The 26,373-nt window shown below is 38.6% G+C and overlaps 1 protein-coding gene across 3 annotated transcripts in view; it reads right to left on the reverse strand.

Moving 5' to 3' along the window:
* Nucleotides 1-26,373, reverse strand: part of ACBD6 (acyl-CoA binding domain containing 6) — a 206,542-nt gene that overhangs the window by 38,576 nt on the left and 141,593 nt on the right. The window contains exon 7 of one of the 3 annotated variants that reach the window (XR_006604955.1): nucleotides 19,897-19,971. The exons of the other annotated variants lie outside the window; for them this stretch is intronic. The gene's annotated coding sequence lies outside the window, so the exon portion shown is untranslated. The remainder of the gene's footprint in view (nucleotides 1-19,896; nucleotides 19,972-26,373) is intronic. 3 annotated transcript variants of the gene reach the window in all.

Genomic DNA, 26,373 nt, shown 5'->3' on the forward strand with positions numbered 1-26,373 from the left:
TTTTTTGTAAAATCCAGGCTACGAAAGCACAGAAATGTGCAACTCCTCCACTATACCCCCATGTCCTTTCTGTTTCCAAATCAATAATAAAAATTCATAAGGAATAAAAATGAATGACAAAATAATACAAGAAATCTAAAGACCCAGACTCTCAAATAAGAAAAGGAAAAATATGTCCACATTCCCATTTACTGATTCTCTACCATTACCTTTAAAGTGGGAGAGAATCATCAAAGCTCCCCTCCATCTGGTCTGTTTCTGTTCTGACTCTTGAAGGGACTTGAAACTATCACCCACCCCCTTGAGACTGGACTCCAAGGCAGCCACTCTCCTTTAGAACTTTCGCTAGAACCCCGAGGCTTCCCAACCCTTAACTAAAACTGTCTCTCTCATCCCCCCTTTATCTTGTATTTTTTGTGAATACGTGTGCCCCTGCTCTTTTGAAGGTAAGGACCCTGGCCTACTTTAACTTCTGAGACCCCCATTACCAGCATCCTTCATATCTAGCAGAAAACTCTGCATAAAGTTAAAGTTAAATAAGACTAAAGAAAAATAACGACTTGTAAGAAAACCAAATATAGTTCTAGGTCACTGATCCAAGGGCTTGCTCTCTAGCACTCGCAAGTCCCTGAAATAGGGCCCACAGGACAGAGGAAAAATGCTGAGAAGGACCACATTAAACACATTGTGACCAGCTGGCTCCCTGGATAGAAGGATTCTTCTACCTAGTTTGAGAAAGCAATGAAAGCCTAATTTGCCTACAATTATGAGATGCAACACAAAAAGTAAGAGACCTGGACAGTGTAAAGGGAAGGAGAACAAGGAGAAGAGAAATGATAAGAGCCAGCAGAGCCTGCCAGTAATTAGGAGAAAGAATGGGGGCAGCAGCAGTGGCAGCCAGCAGAAACGAGAAGCTGTGACGGGGTGGCAAGTTGCAGACATTTTAGACCACAGAGAACCGCCAGCCATAAAGTGGGCTGGGCTGTGTGCCAACCAGTAGATTTTAGCAATCTCAAGAGAGAAAAAGAAGCTTTTTAGCCCTATGCTTCACACTATCTATAAATACCCATGGTATAGCACAACAATTTAAGAGGACGCTGTGAGGTATAGAATATGTCCGAAAAAAGATTTTCTAGAAAACCAGCTAAAAAAATAAAAAGCAGAAGGTAACTTTTCGGCTTTTTGAAACCAATACTAATCTAAAGTGTTTAACTTTCTAAAGGGTACTAGACAGTTATGGGTTTATTAGAGTAAAGAAAGAAAAAGGAACGAACACTGGCTGAATACCTATCGGACGCTGAAAGCTTGACAAACATTTCTTTCAGTCCCTCACAACAGCCCTATCACATAAACATTATTATTCCCATTTCCACGCTCAGTAAAATAAGGCTCAGAGAGATTATACAGAACTTGCCCAAGGTCCCCAGGCTCGTCTGACATAAAAATCCATGTTTTCTCAAATATACTGTTAAGGAGAAAGAGGAATCAACAAAAATAAATACAAGTAAGAAGACTAGTGGTTACATTTTTTTCCTTTTGCAGGTTAAAGACAATAGGTAACCGAGGTTATAGCCTCACACACGGCACGCTTGGGCACGCTTGTGTAATTCTTCTCAGCCAGACCGTTTATCACATTCAGAGAGTGAAAAGTCTTACACTCAGGACTATACACTCAACTTGACTTCTCCTCAGCTGGTTGTTGTTCTTGTTGAAGTATTCATATTTTGGGAAGCTGTAGCTTATTTTAGCTTATTTTAAAAAATTAGCTTTCTAAGCTGATCTAGCATACATAAGGTACATAAGATATCAGACCCAAGCTGATTTTTCTTTTCTTTTTCTTTCTTTCTTTTTTTTTTTTTTTAAAGATTTTATCCATTTATTTGACAGAGAGAGAGAGAGATCAGAAGTCGGTACAGAGGCAGACCGGGGCAGCGGGGGGTGCAGGGGGAGGCTGGGAGGTGAGGCGGAGCAGGCTCCCTGCTGAGCAGAGAGCCCGATGTGAGGCTCGTCCCAGGACCCTGAGACCATGATCTGAGCCGAAGGCAGAGGCTCAACCCACTGAGCCACCCAGGCGCCCCCCAAGCTGATTTTTCTGAAAGGTGTTTTGGTTACTGTGTTATTGTTTCTTTAATACTATACAGTTAAAAGCTCAATATACCTCAATCCACTCTATTCTAAATCCCTTGTATGGTAAATAATCAGACAATAACAGAGAAATCCCAGAAATGACTATTTCTGGTTACTCAGTACTTTCACAATGAAAATTTTCATAGTCAGTTACATCCACAAAACAGTTCCCCATCCACAGAAGGTGCTATGAAATAGCACTTTATTTGTTGCTGGTGAGAAAATAAACAAGTACAACACTCAGAAAATGTTCATGGCCTCTGGTTTAGTATTTCTAGAATTTATCTTAAAAAATACTTCAAATATTTTAAAAGCTTTGTGAAAAAAAAAAGTTTATTCTAGTATTACCTAGAATAGCAAGAAACTGTGAACAACTTAGTAATATAATGCTCCCCAATATAGAAAAAGTTAATAATACAGGGTTGAGCAAATTATGCAGCAATTAAAAATGGTCATAAAGTATATAACTTAGAAAATCACGATATTAGTATAAAATGGAAGAATCAAGAATGTTTTTTACAGAAGCTCTCCACTATGTGAAACAAGAAAATACGGTATTTTTGAAAACATATTTTTAAAAATCTACATTATAAACAGTAAATATACATCTATGCAGTTATTTTGTTTTATTTTTCTATATATTCTACGAGCAGGTACTACCATTACAATGGAAAAATAAAACACCTTGAATTTTTCCAAGTTACATTATTTCACAATACACTAGTCTGGCCTGTAGCAGCTCCCTGAAAACTAGCAGTACTTGCTGGAAATTTAGAATTCTGAAGCTAAAGTTTTAGAAACCCATTCGAGGTTAAGATATTCTAAGTATACTGGGTGAGAGAAACAGGTTTCAAATGTTGACAGGCCAGATGAGTTGAATCTGACAAGAAGAAATCTGACAGAGATAAATACAAGATTCTGTACTAAGGGCCAAATAGTCATGAACCACAGTTTGGAGGAAGTATCTCAGGAGAAGCATATACTGAAGACCTGGGTCTTCGGCAGGAACAGGTCAGTCAGTTTGATGTAGCTACTCAAAAACAAATACTATTTAAAATTTATTGGCTGGACAATGTTAAAATGAGGAAAGCGACAGTGCCTGTGGCAGGTGGAATTTTAGGATGACCCCCGATGACACATGCCCTTGTATCATCCTTTCCCCTTGGGCATGAGCAGGAACTGCGGATCAGGAACTTCCATTAGGGAGGGCAGAGATGACCTGGAAAGAGCTGGCCTTAAAGCAAACAGCCAAGCTGACCAGGCTGTAAACTGCCCATGGAGAGGGACGGCCTCTAGCTAAGGGAGGGGGCCTCAGTCCTACAACCACAAGTAACTGAATTCTGGCCATAACATGAATGAATCTGGAAGACAACACCAAGTTCTAGATGAAAACACATCATGGCTAGCACGCTGAATGAGAGTGTGGCCTTCTGGGAACCGGAAGAGAAGACCCAAATGAGCCATGCCCCAGCTCCTGACCTGTGGAGACCGAGAAATAATAAACAGGTAGTGGTTTAGGCTGCTGAATTTGTGGCAATATGTTATGCAGCAAAAAATTAATAAATAAAAGTAAAATATAATAAAAAAATAAAATACAGTGCTATTCTGTTTGATCGGATGATTCCTGCAGTGTTAGTAGTATTGATTTTGGGTGAAAAACGTTATAAAGGCATATATAAAAAGTTTGAGAAAGGTTTCAGGGAGATAGTACAGTAATTTTAAATTATGTTATGTTAGGCATGAAAGAGAAAATATCTGGAAACAGAGGAATTATGTTTGCTTCTACATGGCTATACTGCAGAACTTGGAAGAATATGAGAAAATTCCAGGGAATCAGATACTTAATTTTCTGATAGAAAAATGCTTCCAAACATAAAACACTGCTTTTTAAAAAAGATTTTAAAAATGTATTTATTTCAGAGAAAGAGAGACAGCATGAGTACAAGCGGGGGGCGGGGGGGGGGAGTGGGGAAGGACAGAGGGAGAAGCAGACTCCTTGCTGAACAGCGAGTTAATGTGGGGCTTGATCCCAGGACCCTGAGATCATGACCTGAGCCAAACGTAGGTCAGTGGCTCAACTGACTGAGCCACTCAGGTGTCCCAGAACAAAAGCTTTTTCAGTCCTTGAGTTCCTCATCCCAGGAAGTTTCAAGCTTAGAAAGCTGACAGGGAGACCTCACAGAGAGAACCTAGGTATTTCTAGATGGTCTGATTAGTAACCTAAAGACTGCCTCTTTCTTAGACGTTTGCATCTTGAATATTGTATGTGAATAAAGAAGTACTTTCTGATAGAGCATGAAAACTTTGCTGCCTGGTGTATTACAGGTAGAAGGTAAACATTTGTTGAATGAATAAATGCATAAAAACAAAAAACTGGGATGGCCTGGGTGGCTCAGTTGGTTGGGCAGCTGCCTTCCACTCAGGTCATGATCCAGCGTCCTGGGATCGAGTCCCACATCGGTCTCCTTGCTCAGTGGGGAGCCTGCTTCTCCCTCTGCCTCTGCCTGCCACTCTGTCTGCCTATGCTTGTGCTCTCTCTCTCCCTCTCTCTCTGACAAATAAAATCTTAAAAAAAAAAAAAAAACTAACAAAGGAAAGGGATGGAGATATGAATATGGTAAGACTTAAGTTACCTCTCCATTTGAGTGTGGGGGGTGAGGTATATTAAAAATAAGCCCTTGATGAGAGTGAGGGCGCAATTATCTCTGGGAGAAATAATGGTGTCTTTCTCTAGCAAAAAGGCCCCCCACAAAGAGAAACTGATAGAGCTCTGTGAGCTGACGATCCAGTTTGGGTCCTGGCGGCGCCCTCCCGTGCCTGGTCCATGAGGCTAACTGAAGCATTTCCTGCCGGGCTTCACGTTGAGCTGGGAGGCAGGCTAAGGCAGGAAGTGTAGGGTCAGGACTGAGGAGTGGGAGCTGTTAAGCATGAGTGATCTAGAGAAATTTCAGAATCTGAAGTCTTTTTTTTTTTTTTTTAAAGATTTTATTTATTTATTTGACAGAGATCACAAGTAGGCAGAGAGGCAGGCAGAGAGAGAGGAAGGGAAGCATGATCCCCACTGAGCAGAGCGCCCAACGCGGGGCTCGATCCCAGGACCCTGAGATTATGACCTGAGCCGAAAGCAGTGGCTTTAACCCACTGAGCCACCCAGGCGCCCCCAGAATCTGAAGTCTTAAAGGAAGCATGATCCAAGAAGGTTGTGTGCCAGTAAGTCACTACGGAGCACAAACGGGGGGTGCCGGGCCGAGAGGTTCCATGAGCTGAGACCAAGACTGGCAGGTTTCAGCACGTGTCACCGAAGCCCGTGGATAACCCACGTGCAGCAGAACGAAGACAGGAACTGTGACAAGTTCTTACCCTTTTGTTAATGAAAAACTTCATTCCAAAAGCTATTAATTTCTAGACAGCATATATATATTGGATATGCAAATACTGCTGATTTCTTGTCGGCTCTGTAGTCCATAGCCTTGGAAACATTTACTTTTCTACATTTATCCCACTGCTTTTACTAAAAACTTATGACAGACTGACTGGACAATATATCAACAAATAAAATCCAAATATGCTTTTTGCTCTCATAATTTTTCTTTTCCCTTTTTTAATACTCAAGTTAATGGAACAAATTATACTGGGGATCAAAAATATACTTGAAAATTACCTTTATTCACTAAGGTGGCTGTTCACTTAGTATCATTTATAGGTTAAGAGGCACAATGTTTCTTGAGTTATTTACTTTAGACATTGCTAGAGCAATGTCACTCCCACTTAACAAATTATTTTATACTTTTAATCTTATTTTAGCTAGTTCATTCCTCATGTGAAGTCAGCTTTAAAAATGTGTTTAATTCTTCAGTTAATGATGAGGCTTTTGGGGTTCATACCCTCTCATTTATTAGTGGGTCTCTCATTTCCTTTTCCCCTGAAATAAAACCATGTTGTATTCTTTTTAGCTCCTCTTTTTATCCCTTGCAAAGTTTTATTAATACTTCAAACTGTCGGGGCGCCTGGATGGCTCAGTTGGTTAAGCACCCAACTCTTGCTTTTGGCTCAGGTCTTGATCTCAGGGTCGTGAGATCCAGCCCTGCCTCCAGCACCACGCTCAGTGTGGAGTCTGCTTAAGACTCTCTCTCTCGGGCGCCTGGGTGGCTCAGTGGGTTAAGCCGCTGCCTTCGGCTCAGGTCATGATCTCAGGGTCCTGGGATCGAGTCCCGCATCGAGCTCTCTGCTCAGCAGGGAGCCTGCTTCCCTCTTTCTCTCTGCCTGCCTCTCCGTCTACTTGTGATTTCTCTCTGTCAAATAAATAAATAAAATATTAAAAAAAAAAAAAGACTCTCTCTCTCTCCCTATCCCTCTGCTCCTCCCCCTCCTCTCTAATAAATATATAAATCTTAAAAAAAAAACCCTTCAGTCTTCAGCTCTGCCTCTGAATGTCACTGGTAAGCTGGTTTTTACTTTTTCAGTCAGCTCCTTAAGCTATCATAAAATTATATAAAATATTGTTCTATTTGCATTCTCCATATTCCCATTCCCTCTCCCCAGCAACTGAATAATTTTGATATGATCAGGCTATATGATAGTAACAGTGCAACTCAAGATGTTTTAACCCTCTTAGGTGACACCCAGTTTTAATGTTTCCTCCCAGCACTCCTTAACCCAATCTGTTAAGGGACCCTAGTTCAAGATTTCCTTTTGATATATGGGAAATTTATTAATATTTTCTGCTGTTATTACCCAAACACAAATCAATTCATATCTGAATTAATACACTGTTATCTTTACTGGTGGTTCTCCCAAATGCCTTTCTCCCTAGTAACAATACACTCTCACTAGATTAATCATTCTAAAAAATATGTATTGTCACTCATTTTATTTTTTATTTTTTAAAGATTTTATTTATTAACTTGACAGAGAGAGAGAAATAGACTAAGGAACACAAGGAAGGGGAGTGGGAGAGGGAGAAGCAGGCTTCCCACTGAGCAGTGAGCCCAATGCGGGGCTCGATTCCAAGACCTCGGGTTCATGACCTGAGCCAAAGGCAGACGCTTAACTACTGAGCTACCCAGGTACCCCTTGTCACTCCTTTTATTTATTTATTTTTAAAGATTTTATTTATTTATTTGACAGACAGAGATCATGAGTAGGCAGAGAGGCAGGCAGAGAGAGGGGAAGGGAAGCAGGCTCCCTGCTGAGCAGAGAGCCCGATGCAGGGCTCGATACAGACCCTGGAATCATGACCTGAGCTGAAGGCAGAGGCTTTAACCTACTGAGCCTCCCAGACCCACCCCCAACCCCCTCCCCTGCCTTGTTACTCCTTTTAAATACACACAGAAATTCCTTATTTGATGGTCTGGCTCCACTTTAACTGATTATTCTTCATTATAAACACAGATCTAGGTTTCTGCTACCTGCATGTGTTTTCACCTCTGTGGCCATCAAATGTCATCTAGCATCCAGGAGGGATGACTTCAGGAGGGAGTCTGTCATCACCTCCTGAAGAGGTCTCTGACTACTGTGGCTCTTACCAATCTCTCCCCTTTCTCCTCTATTACCTCTCCAAAAAGTACTTTCAGAGTATCTCTCATTATGGCATTTGATTACATTCTGGCTTTTAACTGTTCTTGTTACTTAATGAATTTTTACTGTCTCACCAGTTAGCACAGTTAGCTGGGACCACAGCTTATACAACTTTGGCATCCGGGCCATGGAGTAAGTATTTAATAAAAATATCTAAGTTAAACTTAATAAGCACTGTTTTCTTATGTTTGTATTTTATTTCTTGGGTAGTCTGTGTGCTAAATTTCTAGTAATTACTCTTAACCATGATATACAATTCCGTGAAATTTAATATAAATGACTTGTAGATATTTATTCCCATATAAGACTGAAAATAATAAATGGGTTTATTCTTAGTGTAGACATCTCTGCATCTTTCTATGGCTTACGTTATTTGTCAGGCCTTCCTTTAATCTGGGTATTCTGTCAGTAATCTAAGTATGAAAATTTCCTGATAATGCAATGAGATACCACTTCACACCCATTAAGAAGGCTAGTGTCAAAAACAGAAAATAACAAATGTTGACAAGGATGCACAGAAACTGGGAACCCGGTACACTGATGGTGGGAATATAAAGTGGTGCAGCTGCTGCAGAAACCAGTAGGGCAACTGCTCATAAAATTCAAGAGAATTTCCATTTGACCCAGCTAGTCCACTTCCGGGTGTGTGCCCAAAAGAAATGAAAGTGAGTGCTCAGGATGGTTATTTGTACACCAGTGGTCACAGCAGCACTGCTCACTATAGCCCAAAGGCAGAAACAACCTAAATGACCACCAACAGATGACTGGAAAAACAAAATGTGATCTCTCTCGTCAATGGAATACTATTCAGCCTTAAAACAAAATGAAATTTTCACACACAGGATATCATGGATTAACTTTGAAGACACTATACTAAATGAAATGAACCAGCACAAAAAGACAAATATGGTATGACTCCATTTACTCGAGGTATCAATAGGAGTCAGATTCACGTAAGACATAAAGTAGAGTGATGGTTTGCCAGAGACCGGGGTGGGGGGTAGAGTATGGGGAGGTAATGTAATGTTTAATGGGTATAGCTTTCAGGCAGGGAAGAGGAAGTTCTGGAGATGGATGGTAGTGACGAAGGCACAAGATGAATATACTTAATGCTACTGAACTGTTTACTTAAAAATGGCTAAAATGGTTAATTTTGTGCTATGTGAATTTTGCTAAAAAAATTTTTTTCCTGGTAATAGATATTTTAAAAACCTACAAAGCCCCCCAAAATCTATTTGTAGGGCACAAATTTTATTCTTTTTATTTTTTTCTTTTTATTCTTTTCTTTGTTTACTTTATTCCTTTTCACTTTTTATTTTGAAGAGCCATTTTTATGACTTTAAACTTCCTCTCAAATTTGACTTAGTTCTGAAATGTCTATATTAATACAAATACAAGTGGAATGAAACTCCAGTGGCCTTCCTGTCTTTTGCTACAAAGATGTTTGAGAATAAGCTGTACTCTAACTCTTAGTAATTGACTTTAGGTTTGTTTTTTTCAACCACACATACCCTTGGTGACATAGAGGGTTCAATTCCAGACCACAGCAATAGAGTGAATATTACAATAAGGCGAGTAAAATGAATTTTTAGCTTTTCAGTGTACATAAAACTTAAGTTTACACTGTAGTCTATTAAGTGTGCAACTGCATTATATCTAAAAAAGAATGCACATACCTTAATTAAAAAACACTTGACTGCTAAAAAATGCTAATCATTAGCGAGCTCTCAGTGAGTTGCAATCTTTTTTGCTGGTGGAGGGTCTTGCCTCAGTGTTGATGTCTGCTGACTGATCAGGGTAGTGGCTGCTGCAGGTTGTGGCGACTCTGGCAATTGCTTAAAATAAGACAACAATGAAGGTGGCCACATTGACTGACTTCCTTTTATGAATGATTTCTCTGTAGCATGCGATGTTCTTTGATAGCATTCTACCCACAGAACTTCTTTCAAAATTCGGAGTCAACTCTCCCCAGGCCTTATCAACTAAGTTTACCTAATATTCTAAATACTTGGTTGTCATTTCAATAATCTTCACAACAACTTCATCAGCAGTAGATTCCATCTCAAGAAACCATGCTCTTTGTTCAACCATAAGAAACAACTCCTCGGGGCACCTGGGTAGCTCAGAGGGTTAAAGCTTCTGCCTTCGGCTCAGGTCATGATCCCAGGATCCTGGGATCGATCCCTGCATTGGGCTCTCTACTCAGCAGGGAGCCTGCTTTCCCCTCCCTACCCCCCACCCCCGCCTGCATCTCTGCCTACTTGTGATCTCTGTCTGTCAAAGAAAGAAAGGAAGAAAGAAAGAAACAACTCCTCATCTGAGTTTGACCATGAGATGGTAGCAATTCTGTCACATCTTCAGGCTCCACTTCTAATTTTAGTTCTCTTGCTATTTCCACCATGTCTTCAGTCACTTCTCTCACCGAAGTCTTGGACCCCTCAAAGTCATCTATGATGGTGGGAATTACTTCTTCTACACTCCTGTTAATATTCATATTTGGACCTCTTCCCATGAATGTTCTCAATGGAATGTAGAATGGCAAATCTTTTCCAGAAGCTACTCAACTTACTTTGCCCAGATCCATCAGAGGAATCATGAAGTATGGCAGGTACAGCCCTATGAAATGTACTTCCTGAATAATAAGACCTGGAAGTTCAAATTACTCCTTCATCCACGGGCTGCAGAATGGATGTTGTGTTATCAGACATGACAACAACATTAATCTTATACATCTCCATCAAGAGTTCTTGAGTGACCAGGTGCACTGTCAGTGAGCAGTAATATTTTGAGAGGATCTTTTCCTGAGCAGCAGGTCTCAATAGTGGGGTTAAAATATTCAGTAAACCAGGTTACAAATAGATATGCTGTCATCTAGCCTTTGTTGTTCCATTTACAGAGCACGGGCAAAGTAGGTTTAGTATAATTTTTTTTTTTAAAGATTTTATTTATTTATTTGACAGAGAGAAATCACAAGTAAATGTGGGGCAGGCAGAGAGAGAGAGAGGGAAGCAGGCTCCCTGCTGAGCAGAGAGCCCGATGCGGGACCCGATCCCAGGACCCTGAGATCATGACCTGAGCCGAAGGCAGCGGCTTAAACCACTGAGCCACCCAGGCGCCCCGGTTTAGTATAATTTTTAAGGGCCTTAGGAGTTTGGAATGGTCAATGAGCAATGGCTTCAACTTGAAGTCACCAGATGCATTAGAGCCTAACAAAAAAGTCAGCCTGTATTTTGAAGCTTTGAAGCCAGACAGTCCTCTCGTCTCTAGCTCTCCAAGTCCTAGGAGGCATCTTCTTCCAATTCAGAGCTGTTTTATCTGCTCGAGAATCTGATTAGTGTAGCTACCTGCACTCTCTTTGCTAGACCTTCTGGATGACTTGCTGCTGCGTCTACACCAGCACCTGCTGCTTCACCTTGCACTTGTATGTTAGGGAGACGGCTTCTCTCCTTAAGCCTCATGAACCAACCTCTGCTCCTTCTGCAGCTTCCTCACCTGAGTCTGCATGGAATTGAAGAGAATTAGGACCTTGTCCTGGTTTGGGCTTAAAGGAAGGTTTGTCTGGTTTGATCTCTCCAGACCACTCAAGGTTTCTCTACATCAGCAATAGAGCTGTTCTGATTTCTTATCACTTGTGGGTACAGTGGAGCAGCACTTTTCATTTCCTTCAAGAACTTCTTCACATTCACACTCTGGCTAACCAGTACAAGAGGCCTAACTTTTAGTCTATCTCAGGTTTCAACATATGACTTCCTCACTAAGCTTCATCATTTCTAGCTTTTGATTTAAGGTGATATGACTGTGTGTGAGATACGTGCCTATTCCTTTCATGTGAACATTTAGAGGCCATTAAAGGGTTACTAACTGGCTTCATTTCAATACTGTTGGGTCTCAGGGAGTAAGGAGGGAATGGGGAAGGCCAAGGAGAAGGAGAGAGATGAGGGAACAGCCAGTCAGTGGGGCAGTCAGAACACATACAACATTTTTAAGTTTGCTGTTGTATATGGGCGTGGCAACATCAAAGATCACTGGTCACAAAGCATTACAATGAATATAACGAAAGTTTGAAATACTGCAAGAATTACCAAAATATGACACAGAGACACAAGGGAAGTAAATGCTGTTGGAAAAATGGTGTGGACAGACTTGTTCAATGCCATAAACCTTCAATTTGTAAGAAACACAGTATCTGCAAAGTGCAATAAAAAAAGGGGCAATAAAAGGAAGTACACCTGTATTGTGAAGCTACTGTACAATTCCCTACATTAACTAGAAGCACTTTTGCGACTTTCTGGCTTTAAAGTGATCTGTGCCTTTAGTCCAACAGTACTAGCAGCAAAGCTTCAGTAAAACGGCTTTTTAAAAATTCTATTCAATAAACCATCATATCTTTATAGGTGTAATTGTTATTGTTTACTTATATTCACAACACAGGGATGGATAAAAAATTTAGAAAGAAAAACTTGTATTTTTATACCTTTTTTTGTGTGTGGCAGAAACTATGCTAGGTATTTTCACATATATAATTTAATCTGCACAGAAACCATTAGGTTATTATCCAAATTTTACAAAAGTGGAAATGAGACTCAGAGAGGTTCTATAATTTGCCTAAGTCACACAATACGCTAAGCAGTACAATCTTAATTTGAACCTACATCTCTCTATCCCCAAACCCATATGGAAACATCCAATAGGCTAATAGGAAATACAGATCCCAGCCAGATAAAGATTTGAAAAACATCAGACCAGAGGGAGTAACTGAAATTGCAGGCATTAATGGGATAGTCCAGAGAAAGTACATAGTGAGAGGTGGGGTGAAAGTTGAACCTGTTGCTTAAAAAAGAGCACGAGGAAGAAAATGAGCCTGATAAGGAATGATCCAAGAAAGTGGGTGAAGAATCAAACCTGAAGCCAAGGCAAGAGCGTGTCAAGGCAAGCGTGGCCGGTACTACAAAAAGGTCCAGCAGGTATGCCCAAGTATGATCTCCTGAGAAGCAAGAGGCAGGGACAAATGGTCTTCTCCACTCAGACAGCCACATGCCTTCATGTGCATTTCTCTGAGGGCAGTCAGTCCCCCTGCATCATGATGGGTGTCTGTCATTCCAGAGTGAGGTGCAGTTACAGTCCAGGAAGGGTTTAATCATATAACTACCCCCAGGGTGTAGATCAGAGTCTAGCTAGAGCCATTGCTGAAATGCTACCAGAATCAATGAGCCCAAGCCTACTTAAACCTAGGAGGTAGTACTACACAGGACAGAAAATGGAGTCCCTGCTTTAGGGTAAGATAAGACTCCAGCTGACAGTCCAAATACCTGGCTGTGAGGCTCTGCTTTAGCTAACTTCTTAGCCTTCCTGCGTGTCATTTACCCGGCAGAACCTCTTCTGCTTAGCTGGATTCCTGGTTCTGACTCTCACGGCCACGACTGACCTATTTCACCTGTAGCTTTAAATGCTAGATTGGAGAGCTATATATTGTGAAGCAATATTGGATGCTGACTGGTTGAGCAAGGGAGAAGATTCTTTAGCAAGAAACAAGTCACTGTAAAAATAACAGTATTACTGGTAACTGTCACATCATTACATTCATTAGCCTTACAAATTCTACCAGAATGCAACTGTCCTTCGCCCCACGGATGCAAATACACTTATAGATAACACACAGATAATAGAACCCAGATTCATTGAACCCTAATGATCTTATTATGAATACACTATGTTAATTTCCATTTTAAATTATATAACTATGCAGTAGCTACCGCATTTCTAGAGCTTCTAGCAGGCCCAAGTTTCTTCCTTAGAGAACTTTGATCGATTCTCACCCGCCACACACACATCTTTTTCTGTTTCACTAAACTTTAAGATAAAATTTGCTTTAAACTTCACTGTATTTGGAGGCCAGATAATCAGTATTTTTCTAAAAATGTGACTATTCTATGTGCTAGACAAATTCTAATGATTAAGCAAAGACTTCCTTCCATGGAGCACAGCATTTAAAACTGTGGAATAGTGTCCTGAGAATTAGAGGTTTGCCTCATTTTATGCAAAAGATTTATTCCTGAAAAGTCAGGAGCACGTCAAATCACACTCTAAATGCAATGGGGAATTACGGCACTCATTGATAAATCTTTGTGAGCAGTATCTTTTTACACTTAATCTTAGCCAAAAGGCTGAGAAGTGACAATAGTATCTTTTTATGGTATGACCAAGTATCCTTTATCAGTTTGGAAAGGCAAAATGGCACAGCACTATATTTCTCAACATTTAAATATTCACACCCCCTTCAGATAAAGACTATATGTCCTTTAAACGTTTTTATTTAAAAAACTGTACACATATACAAAAACAGAAAATATGAACTTCCATGTACCCATCTTCCAGATTCAACAACCACAATGATTTTACTGTTTGTTTCACTAATTCCTTTTATCTTACTGAAATAATTTTAAAAAATTCCAGATATGTCATTTCCCCCTAGATATCTCAATATGAAATTCTAAAAACCATGGGAAGGTACTCCTATAATCACAACTGCAAAGTTTCCTGATTGTTTTCAAATTGTGTTTTCATGGCTGATTTATAGGAATGAGGATCCAAACAAAGTTACATGTTACATCTGACTGTTAGATTTCTTAATTTTCCACCTAGAGCTGGCCTCATTTTTTTTAAGTGCCACTGACTTGTAACAGAGTTAATCGTTCAGCAGAATGTTCCACAGTTTAGATTTGCCAATTTCCTTTCTCTTGATGTCAGTCATGTCATTATCACAAGTATTTTTTAAATTAGGTTTTATTAGACTTGGGTTCAACATCTTTTGGTAAGAATACTTCATAAGTAGTACTCCATGCTTCCTACTGAAAAGGGGTCTTGAAGAGCAGATGGTATTTGAGGGGATGGGAATGGATGCATGTGTGACAGGGTAAGGACAGATATTATGGTATGAAAACAAGAGCAAAGGCATAGATGGAAATCGGTAAGTGATGTGTTCAAAGGAAGAAACTACTGACACCTGCTAGAGGTAGGTTTTCAATATGGTCATGGCACGGTATACACGGGTCCCAGCCCCCTCGGCCCTGCTAAATCAGCATTTCTGGAGATACAAGCTCAGATACCTTTATTTCCCCAAAGTTCCTGAGGAAATTCAGATGTTCTGCCAGGCCTGAAATCCAGGCCTGGAGAAGAGCACACATATAAGTAGTCTGGTCTTGCTCAAGCTCATTCCTGTTTCAGGGGTTTGGGTCCTGACTTACAGCCACTTTTCTCCCCTGACATTTCACTTTAACTACTCGAAGTCCTACTTGATTCCTCCATTCAAAGTCACCAATCGGCTTTATTTCTTAACACATGGCTGGTACTGTTTTACTTCTTTGTTCTGTTATGTTTCCCTCACTATAATTTATGTTCCCAAAGTGTGGACCTTGTCTCTCTTGTTCACTGTGCTAATTCCAATGCTTAGGAGAGGTCTGGGCCTACAAAAGATGCACACTAAATGTTCACAGAATGGGTGGATAAATCTGGGAGATTTAGGAATTCTGGGGGGAGGGGGACATGCTTATGTAATGTAGATAGGAAACAATAAAATTATCCTTTAAAGCTTGTTGTCATTGAGACTGCTATAGTAAGTGTCTTCTTTGAGAACCTCTCTTTGACATTTTGGGTATTTTGCTTTATGATAGCTCAGTCACCTTGCTGTTTAAATGGAAAAATTTGGGACAGCATTTCATAGAAGGTAACTGCAACTCACAACGTCTATCTAATCAGTTCAATAATAATTTCCAAATGTACTTAATGGACTATTAAATCAGTAATTAGAAATCAAATTTTGCTACGCTGCAAAAGATGTCAAAATTATGTGTGCTCAGACTAAGATATTTTAAAATTAAAATTTTATTTAATTAGCATTCCTCAGAGACAGATATTTTAAAATTAGAATTTTATTTAATTAGTGTTCCCATAATCTATATTAAAATTTATTTGTACCTTGCTGACTTATAAAAACATAGGCAGGGCAGGATAAATATACAGAAAGAGCTCATGGCGGTTAACAAAATTCAATGACATAAAACAAAAAAAAAGGGCCCAGAAGAAAAAGTGATTTAGGGTTTAAGGAGTAGCAAAAAATATGAATAAAGTGAAAAAAACTTTTATATAAGTTGTTTTGTGGGGTGTTTGAAAACATTTCTTCCTTTCACCCACACTTTTGTGAGTTCAAGTTAATGGATTTCTATTGCATTCCTGTTGTCACTATTGCCAAATGCTTTTCTATGGATGCAGCAGATACCTGGTTATTTAAGGAGCAGGATAAATGGGCCAAGACAGCTTTCCCTATCCCCAATTCACCAGGGAACATTTGAGAATTCCACCTGACACGAGGACAGCACTGTGCTCTTAAACAATCTGCAGTTTGATCCGATTGTTCCCCAGTGGGGGAGGCAGGCCACAGCTCACTCAAGAGTCATTGATTGGATTAACAGCCTAATTCCCAACAGATGAATAGAATACTGATGTCTTGTCAGCCCAGATCACAAAAGGAAAACACAATCTGCTTCTACAGCTCAGAGATTTAACCCTCTATTTGCCCTGAAGAGACAATCTCAGTTTTTAGTACTAATATTTCTTCAGAACTATTTGCCTGTGAACATCATCAAATGGTGGTTTTAATCATCAACCACATAACTTTCATCCTCTATTAGGGTAGTTTTAGAAAATGTTTAAAAACATGGTAAGATTTTTCCTTCAGTTTCACTGCCCACCTTAGTCCTGCTGCCTCAATTCTTTCTTGGGTTTCCTAAGGAAATAATAAATAAACTGCTTTCTTTGGGGACTTCATAAAATAGGACAAAGCATATGAGAAGAAAAGTAACAAAATCCACATACTGAAAGATAAAACCATTTTGAACTCAATTTTTCTGGAATAACCGACTGATTTTATTAAGAGGAATGAATGATTGCATTAAGGGGAATAGAGCTCTTAGATGTTAGCTTTAGTTTATTCTCCTACTCAATCTCTACCTCCCAGCCCTTACTGTAATTTAATAATTTTTGTGTACGGCTGTACAACAAAGAATCAAATAAAAAAGATCTTATTTCTGATATTATTCTGATTTTTTTAAAAATAAGAAAAACAAGACTTCAATCAAGTCACCTATTAGAACTGTGGAACAGTCAGTTGAGAATAAAAACAATGACGGTAGTAGGTAATCTGTTTCTGTACTAAGCAATTTACATGTGTTCTCTTACTTAATCTACCCAAGCTTACGAAGTAGGTATTAAATTATCTCATTTCACAAATGAAGAAACTGAAGCTGAGTTAGGTTAAGTAACTTTGAGGTCACATGATTTGTCAGTGGTAGAGCCAAATTAAGTCTCTGGCTCCAAAGCTTATGCTCTTAAACACTACTGGGATTTTTATGGGTTTCTCTGTATGTCTTCATATTTATATGGAGTCTGAGGTGTTAAAATTACAATTCAGCCATCTCTTAGAATCTGTTATTATTCTTTTGGGAAAACATCTCTATTTGTACAAATGTCCTCTACTGGCTTTTCTTTTTCTTTAGGACATTTTTTTCAAGGATTTCATGATAGCCACATAAAATCTGCCATGCCAAAACAGAAATCTTTTATGTCATGGTTTTGGAGTCATATTTAACTTCTTTTTTTATTTATGTCTTATAGTGTCTTTCATCAAGTGAGGTTGATTGAATTTTCCTCTGCACTGTATCTCTGATTCTTTTTCCACAGTAATGGATCCTATCCAGGTCCTAACCTAACCTCCTAATCCACTAATTCCTACAAGAGTCTCCCTAATAATTTATCTGGTCTTCTATTCCTTTTGCAAGCATTGTCCTAAGCATGTTATTCTTCTACTTAAAACCTTGAAACATATTCTAATTGTCTTCAAGTCAGGTAAGAATTTCTAACTAAGGATTTTCCCTAGCTCTGAACAGAATTTGGCATATTGTCATGGTTTTAAAAATTAACCTTGTATATGTAGGAAGTTTAGATCAGTACAAATATGAGAACATATTACATAATGAATATCGATTGTTCATACTATTAGTATCATAATATTACATTAGATTATAACCTAATTCTTCATGGTAATACATGTTTCCATAATAGCCATTAGGTTAAAGGACATTTTTGAAAAATAAAAAGTACAGGGAACAGAATATATTTTTGGAAGGAGACAAGGAAAAAGCTCAACTAATGCCAATAAAAAAACATTCCAAAATATGATGGTGTAAAAGATCTTCCTACTACCCAGCCTCCCACAAAGCTTTCTTAATTCAGACATGCTTTTCTTTCAAGAAAACAAAAATTTACAGTAGCATATTATTTTACAGAACATTTTCATATAGACCAACTTATTTGAAAGTAACGTCCTGAAGTGAGCAGGACAGGCAGTAGCGGTTTCATTTTATAAATAAGGAAATTAAGGTTCAGCAGGGTTAAATGACTTGCTCAAAGTGATACAGTAAGTCAAACAACAGAATTAGGACTGAACCTTTTATCTTCTTGCATCTTCTACACAAATGGAACAAGTAAAAAAAATGGCAAGTTTTGGAAGTTCAAGGTCTAATTCCCACTTTTAGACCCAAAGTAACAGTAATCACTGACTCTGAATAATAAAACATCACCTACTAATATTTTGGCCAACCAAGATCCCCCCTCCCATCTCCAAATATGTTGTCGTTCATTCGGTTAAGCATGAAGAAATCCAACAAAGAGGAGAAAAAGGACAGTCTCAGTAACTAAAAATAACTTTATACTAAAATAAAAAATCTATTTTTAAAAGATTTTATTTATTTATTCTTGCAAGAGAGAGTGAGAGAGAGCACACTCATGCACATGAGTGGAGGAGAGGGGAAGAGGGACACGGAGCCTGATGAGGGACTCGATCCCAGGACCCTGGGTTCATGATATGAGTGGAAGGCAGATGCTTAACTGACTGAGCCACTCAGGCACCCGTAAAATAAAACAATCTAAAACAAGTGTTTAGAAGGTACAAATATCAGGAACACATTCTGAATCAAGACAGGTCCTGTTAGAGGTTCCCTAGAAGCTGGAAGACACCCAGGAGGATGACCTACAAAAAATTTCTTTCCCCAGTTTTCTGGAAGAAGGGGCAACAGAGTGCATGAGGAAGCAGAACTGCTGCCCTGAAAGTTAAATGCTTGTGAGCACTTCCGCGGTGGCTGGACATAGTACTTAATGCCACGGAGACTAACAGCTCATAAACTCTTGTGATTTTCGTTCCTTCATACTGTGTGAGTTCTTAAATTCAGAGGAAATTTTTATAGCCCTCACTAACAGAAATTGGGGAGGTATGGGACGCCTGGGTGGCTCAGTTGGTTGGACGACTGCCTTTGGCTCAGGTCATGATCCTGGAGTCCCGGGATCGAGTCCCGCATCGGACTCCCAGCTCCATGGGGAGTCTGCTTCTCTCTCTGACCTTCTCCTCATTCATGCTCTCTCTCACTGTCTCTCTCTCAAGTAAATAAATAAAATCTTTAAAAAAAAAAAAAAAGAAAAAAAAAAGAAATTGGGGAGGTAGAAGTCTTTGCTCAGGGTTCCATGATCAAGCACAAAGTTAGCTGACAAGGCTGGTTTACCATGGTAGGCATGTCTACTAACCCAACTTTAAAAAATAATATTCTGAAAGGCCTACTGTTTTAATAATATCCTGAAAAGCCCACAGATTTTCATATTTTCATGTCTACAACTTCAGATTCCTATAATGTAATATAAAACAGCGTTTTGGCAGATATTCTAAAATAAGCCATATTTTCAGTTTCAGAAGCAAAAACCAACTAAAAACTAAGAAACAAACAAAAACCAAACAACCCCCCCATTTTAATAACAAGGAAAATCACATCCATGGTGTATCCTCCATGGTAACAGAGACAGACCTGTCTGACTGTGGAAACCAGGTTAAAAACAAGGGCTTGGACAGTTGTGCCCCGAAACAAGCAGACTGCAGGTCTTATAAATACATACAGAAATAATTAAAATATAAGGGGTTTAGGGAGATTAATCTCCTTTAAATAATCTCAGCCACAAAGCCTGTAAAGACACTGCTGGCAGCAGGCCCACGTGAGACCAGCTGTCGGATATCAGGGCAGCAGAGATTAACTGCTACCACTTCTGCCCTGACCCGCCACGCACTCTTCTCTGGACTCCAGCTGCAGTACTCACTGCGCCATCGGGAAAAGGTTCGCAGAACAGCACCTGCTACAATGTGGGGCATTCTCCTTTGCCTGGATACCTATCCTGAGCCGAGGGAGCAAAACAAACCAAAATAAGAAAGTTGGTGCTGGAAGGGAATAAAAAAAACGCAGGGCTCAGAGGACTCTAGGGAAATGCAGGAGGGTTCTGGGAAAGTGCTGATTACCTGATTCCATTCATGTAACCTGTGGCAATTTCAAAGTCACCTTTAATTATTTTCAAACTGAGTTTTAAGTAATGCAGATAGGACCCTTACTCCCAAAGGAAGAATAAGGCAACTGATAACTCTTTAAAAACACTAATATTTGTTTCAAAGTAGCCACAGATTCAAAAGATATTTTTAAAGGGTGACAGTGCCAATGAATAAAAGGAGAATATTTATCATAAACAGCATTCTTTCAGTCAAATAGATTTTGGGGGGTCCCCTCTATATCTCTATTATATGGTATTTCCATGACTTAAAAAGGAAACCATTAAAAATCAGAAAAACAATAGCTTTGAAGATGATGTGAAATTACTGTCCCTAGAAGTCCTTTTAAAAATACAAGGTGTTATGCCAACACTATATAAATACTTTATGAAAAGGATTTCAGATGGAATTTAGTTGGACTCTAGAAGAAAACAGAACTGTGAAACAGAAGAACATTATGAATCAATGGAAGCGTCCAAACATTGTTTAAGACCAGATACACATGTACTTATTATCAGATCTATTCTTCCGCCAGGATACACTGAGACCTGGTGCTGGACCACCTTCTTTAAATATGGTCTATCCGATGTTCCTAAGCCTCTTTCATTCTAATTTTTCTTCTCTGGTTTTGGGATACCAGCAAATATCTGCTATAATCTCTTCTTGTCAAAAAGGTGATTTATTTTTATTTTATTTTGTTTAGCATCCTATTTATCTCACAGGTGCATCTGAAGGATGAGTAAAGAGATAGCATCTAAGTCTCTGACTCTAGAGTAAAAGTAGGCTATTGCCTCAATTCTAAGTATTTCAAAGACAATTCTGTTGATATTCTAAGATGAAAGATTCTGGATAACATAATTACTGCACTTCTTACACAAATATGACCAATTTTCACAGAACCAGAATATCAAATATAACTTTACTTTTTTTTTTTTAATGGGTAAGAAAGTACTTTGGGTTTTTACATGGTTAAAAGGGAGAGTTCTTGTTAAAAAGAAAATCTCAAACATCAAGACACAACAGAAGACAGCCTCATTTTATGCAACGGGTCATAAAAACTTATGATCACAGTTTCTATTCTTTTAAATAACACACAGGTACCACACTTTTCTCATCTGTATGTCTTTGAAATGAAAGCTCTGTCTTTCTGGTTTCCTTCCTTCTTAAGAATGGGTTTTAAAGAGTGCCAAAGAGGAGGCCAAACGTCAAATACACACCTGCCCAGTCAAGACTATATTGATATCCACTGATACATTTTTCAAATTCAGAGTGCTCTCAGATGGTAATGACTTTCAGACTAAATGATTGGATTGAAACTCTGAACCACTGATTCAGAAGTGAGCACCTCTTTTCACTGATCCGCTAGACCAATGGTTCTCCAAGTGTGGGCTCCAGGTCAGTGGTATCAGTTTCATTGGAAAAGTCATTAAAAATGCAAATTATTAGGCTCCTACTGCAGACCTACTAAACCAGAAACTCTGCAGCCTGACCTAACAATTTGTTTTAACAAGTCCCAGGTGATTCTAATGTTAGCCAACATTTGAGGACCACAGTCCTACACTACTAGTACATATATTCACTATAAAGGAGCACCATCTTTTGGACAAACAGAAGTAACTACAAACCAAAGTGAAAAAATTAAATGCAATAAAAAGTTTATTAAAATGTTATTTTAGACGATTTGTCTTTTCCTTAATTTTTAAACTTTAAACATACTTGACAGGATTTCTTTTCATTTTCTAGTGAAAGGCTGTCCATCAAAGACACCATTATAGTCTGGTACACTTTTTTTTTATAGTTCTATAACATAAACTGACATTTATTGGAGCTTCTCATAAGATTTTTCCATCAACGGATGTGTTGGAAGAGCAATAACCAAGTATGCTGTGGTGGGCAAATACCTCCACATCAGGACACTTTTCAAAGCCATCAGGCAAAGGGGGTCAGTTGAATTTTTTTTACAGCACAGGCTAATGCTTTAAGAGTGTCTTGATGGAATCAAGGAAATTGGATTGTCCCCCCATTTGCTGGGCTAAAACAAGCCTTTTTTATTTATCCCATTAGAGGAACACAAGAGAAACCTTTTAAATGTCACTAAAAATTTCCCTGCATTGCAAAACCTAGTCAAAAGGGTTTTAATTTTCTCTGAGAACTCTTAAGTAATGCAGTATGTCAAGGTTTAATAAATTGTAGGTGGGGATAGTTTTTGTTACAGGCAACTTTTTTTTTTAAACAAGTGCTTAGACATGCTTAGGTTTCTCTACAGAGAGAGGTCGGGGCACCACCTCATACAGCAGAGAACTCAACTTCAGTCCAGATAGCAAACAAATGAATAATAATGGAATCTGTAAGATATCTGAAATAAATTGTAAGGACATTTTTTAAAAAGAAAGTATTTTAAAATGTATTGAAAATGATGGTAAATTTTTTTATAAGTGATTTTTTAAAAAATTTTATTTATTTATTTGACAGAGAGAGATCACAAGTAGGCAGAGAGGCAGGCAGAGAGAGAGAGAGAGAGAGGGAAGCAGGCTCCCTGCTGAGCAGAGAGCCCGATGCGGGACTCAATCCCAGGACCCTGAGATCATGACCCGAGCCAAAGGCAGCGGCCCAACCCACTGAGCCACCCAGGTGCCCCTATAAGTGATATTTTTGTGTTGAGCTTCTTGAAAAATTTTTTAAAGGATGTGGCCTTGAACAAAGCCAAACCCCAAAGGACAGCACAGAGATTAGGCCTTCAAGTTTTCCAACAGAAAGAGGGACTGCACAGCAAAGAGCAACACTATTCCCAACCTGTTATGGGGTAAAACCCCACCTTTTATAACTTTCAAAATAGTACAGACACACCAACTAATAAAAAAAAGTAGTTGATGCGTATGTTATATGGACTGCATATATCTTTAGAAAGAATAATAAAGTGGTCTATATTTAGCTTCTATGATCATATATTTCGGTGTATTTTTTGAATAGATCTAACCATTAAATATTATTAAATATTATGTTTTCTAGTTGATTTTCCCCCCCTCTTCAACAAAGTATTAAAAGTACTTACAAACAAAAACGTTACAAAAGGAATACCAGAACAGAGGAGTTTAAAAAAAATAAAAATGACTACCTGTAAATGAGTGTAGTTCCCTTCCTGAATCATCACCTTGGTAGAACTATTTTTAACCATACTCAAATGCTTAAACAGAACGTCTTACTCGATTCCCAAGAGTGGGGTGTGGGGGAGAAGGTAGGAAACTATGCCAAAGACAAAAGATCTAGAGTACTTCAAAATGTAATGATTAATAATGAAATTATGTCGACTATTCCCCTTTTTATTCCCTGCCTCTAAAATATACTTTCAGGTCAGGTCAGCGCCAGAGGATGTGGGGTTCAACACTGAGACAGTTCAGCAGGGCAGTGCTAGTACCACTTGAACTTCTGGTGCTTTGAGTCTACCCTGTGACCACAGCTGTTCCAAAGGGAGGCTCAGTGAAGTGCTAGCTGAAAAAGAATGGCCAGCAGGCTGGGAAAAAGATTACATTTGTGTCATGTACAGTCAGCTATCCGTACATTTTCAATTAATTGGTTTTAATTATTAATTAAGCTTAGTACTTAAAAGTTAGTATCTTCTTTCTATGGGAACTCCGCTTTATTACTTAAGTTCCTAACAAGTTAACACATTTTGGCATTAGTCACTCCATTCTTTACATGTAGTCGAAGGTAGGTTTTCCTTCTTTAGCTATTAGCAATAACAACTTAGAAGCTCTAGATGAAATTCTAAGTTGTCAGAACCTGGAAGGTGAGTTGTTGAAAGTCTTCCAAATCTGTCAACATTGATAAAAGAACTAATGATTATAAAAAGACAAACCAATAAGCAATCAAAGAGAAAGGAAGCTTACCATGGAAGTAAGGGAATATATTCAGAGAGTTTATAATGAATTTTTAAACATCAAAAGACCCTACTACTCACTTAACTTTACTATTGTTTTCATAGGAGAACCTATGCTAGTCCCGAAACTAGACATTCAGGTGAACAGAAATGTTGAGAAAATTTAGTGTTCTCTTGCCTGCAATGCAGGAATTCTTACTCTGGATTCTCTAGTTCATAGCTACCTGTGAGAGGGTTTCAACAAGTGTATGAACCTACTAAAATTGTTTGTAAAAATTCTACATGCATGTCCTTTCTCTGGTGTTCACAGCTTCCCTAATAGTCTTCTTAAAAATGTTAAAGAGCACTGTTGTGGAGTAGCAGTACAGATTAAACCAGATTGGCCATGAATTGGTAACTGCTGAAACCAGGTGATGGGTACATGAAGTTTGTTATACTAGTCCCTCTAGTTCTGCATGTGGTTGAAGTTTTTATAATTAAAAGATTATTTTTTTTAACTGTTATGAAAGGAAATGTATACAGACCAATTCTTGAGAGAGGACTGTGGAATTCTATCTAACAATCTAAGTGAATTGCCAAAGTGAGTGATAGTTCTATATTTCCTTATGTCATAAGTCGAAGAGAAGGTAAGGGATTTAGAATTTCAGAAAACGTAAGTGTAGAGAACATAAGTATGGAAATCTTTCACACCAAAACTTTCAATGATGCAAGTTACCTTACTTTTACAATTCCTATTCTCTTTCTCTAATATGCCAAATTTGACACAAAATCAGGAAAATAGAAGAGAGAAAAGGCAACTGGCGAGGCAAAGACCACAAAGACAAAGAAGGTGGTGGTCTGATGCTTGAAGGGGAGGGGGAAAGTGAAAGGAATAAAGTGGTGGGGCTAATCAAATCACTGTAAAAAGCTGCGGCTCTCAGAGTTAACCTTGCCAATCAGAGTAAGCAGGAGCAGGCGCAGGAGCAGGAGCATGTTTGTGCACATTAAACTTTGCGTGTGTCCTTGAACCTCTGGTGCACTTCCTCCTCTCAAGCAGCCTGGGAAGGCTTCATAATGCTTACCCTTAGAGAGAACCTTGAATTCCATTAGAAAGCTCCACAGGAAGGAGAAACCCTCAAGTGGCAGCTTGAACCACACAGACAGCTCATACCCTTTACTGATATTAGAAGTGAGCTCATGGGATTAAGTCTGCAAGTCCTGGAAAATTAAAAAGTATGAACACATTGATAAATGCCATTATACCAACAAGAATACAAGATACCTTTAAATCTTTACTCCTTTCCTTTTTTTTTTCTTTTAAAGAGATGGCAAATACTTACATAAACAATGATATCGTAAAGACTGGTTACTAAGTCTACAATTAAACTATATAACTGATCTGGCTAAAATCTGACTAATATTTTATTAATATTTACATCTGTATACTGCTTTGCTATAAAAATCATCCACTCATTTGATGGCCTAGCACATTTTATCACAAACTACACTTTTGAATACAAGGAAGTAAGAAGATAGATACTTCGTCTTTAAGTGATTATAGTTCACCTATTAAGTGATTATAGTTCCATTCTGTTCTGTACTACTGAGAAGTATCTTATATAATATAGTTTTAATATTACATGTAGGCAGACATAGATTCAAACCAAAGAGAAATTTCTAATTAGAGCTTTTGAAATTGGAATAGTCTACTATGTGAAGTAAACAGAAATGTTCTAACAGAGACCACATGGCTTAACCTTTTGGAAATTTAGCAGAGAGAATTCTTGCATTGGGTAGGAAGACGGAACCAGATAATTTAAAAATTCCTTTCTAGCTTTAAGATTTCACAATTAGACTTTATTCAGGGCCACAAGTCAATGGCAGAACAGAAACTAGAATCTAGGTAACTTGACTCCAAACTTAAGGTCTTTCTAAACACGAGGTTACAAACCCTTCAAAAGTCAGTACTTCAGACAGTAAACAGAAGAGTGAGGTTAACTGGGTCAGGGGAGCAACAGTGGGGGTGATGAGGAACTGGAGAGGCCTATCAACCAGAGGGCAGTAGCTACTCAAGGTCTAGCTATTGCTGCTCTGTGGGAATGTGCCCAGGACTGCCATATATGTAGATTTTTCAAGAGAATCCTAAATCTTATACTTTTATGTGAAATTAATTGGCAGTTATTGGCAGTGAATTGTAAATAAGCTGTGATACACTACTAGTGCTAAACAAAAATTGATCTTTGGGCTGTGTATGACCCATGCTGGTTTCTGACCAAGAGACCTTCCTCAAAAACCCCAAATACAATTACTGATTTTTTAAAAATCCCTCTCTGGATTCTTCAAATTTATCAACAGTCTTTTTGAAATACAAAAAATCTAAAATTTGTGCTTTATATTGATT

The sequence above is a fragment of the Mustela putorius genome, unplaced genomic scaffold (assembly GCF_011764305.1).
Source record: "Mustela putorius furo isolate JIRA1106 unplaced genomic scaffold, ASM1176430v1.1 tig00537335_pilon_pilon_pilon, whole genome shotgun sequence".
NCBI classification, from domain to species: domain Eukaryota; kingdom Metazoa; phylum Chordata; class Mammalia; order Carnivora; family Mustelidae; genus Mustela; species Mustela putorius.